Genomic DNA, 1,009 nt, shown 5'->3' on the forward strand with positions numbered 1-1,009 from the left:
ATAATCCATCCATCCATCTTCCATCCATCCATCATTCATCATCCATCCACCATCCATCCATCCATCATCCATCCATCCATCATCCATCTATCCATCCACCCATCCATCATCCATCTACCCATCCATCCATCATCCATCCATCCATCCATCCTTCCACTCATCCATCCATCCATCATCCATCCATCCATCCAACCATCCATCATCCATCCATCCATCCATCATCCATCCATCCCTCCACCCATCCATCATCCATCCATCCTTCTATCCACTCATCCATCCATCCATAATCCATCCATCTATCCATCCATCATCCATCCATCCATCTATCCATCCATCACCCATCCATCCATCATCATCCATCCATCCATCCACTCATCCATACATCCATCCATTTATCCTTCCATCCATCCATCTATCATCCATCCATCCATGCAGCTATCCATCCATCATCCATCCATCCATAATCCATCCATCCATCCATCATCCATCCATCCATCATCCATCTATACATCCATCCATCATCCATCTATCCATCCATCCTCCACCCACCCATCCATCCATCATCCATCCATCCATCTATCCATCCATCATCCATCCATCCTTCCATCCATCCATCCATCCTTCCATCATCCATCCATCCACCTATCCATCCATTCATCTATCCATCCATCATCCATCCACCCATCCATCATCCATCCATCCATCCACCCATCCATCCACCCATCCATCCATCATCCATCCATCTATCCATCCATCAATCCACCCACCCATCCATCCATCATCCATCTATCCATCTATCTATCCATCATCTATCCATCCATCTATCCATCATCCATCCATCCATCATCCATCCATCCATCCATCATCCATCCATCCATCCATTCATCCATCATCCATCATCCACCTATCCATCATCCATCTATCCATCCATTCACTCACCCATCTATTCACCCATATTGCCATCCATTATCCATTTATCCATCCACTCACTCCTCTATCCACCCACCCA

At 46.3% G+C, this 1,009-nt stretch overlaps 1 pseudogene; it reads left to right on the forward strand.

Moving 5' to 3' along the window:
- The first annotated feature begins 209 nt into the window (after positions 1-209).
- LOC102837966 lies at positions 210-671 on the forward strand (annotated as a pseudogene).
- The last annotated feature ends 338 nt before the right edge of the window (positions 672-1,009 follow it).

Source organism: Chrysochloris asiatica, unplaced genomic scaffold (assembly GCF_000296735.1).
Source record: "Chrysochloris asiatica unplaced genomic scaffold, ChrAsi1.0 scaffold12206, whole genome shotgun sequence".
In the NCBI taxonomy this organism is placed as follows: Eukaryota; Metazoa; Chordata; class Mammalia; order Afrosoricida; family Chrysochloridae; genus Chrysochloris; species Chrysochloris asiatica.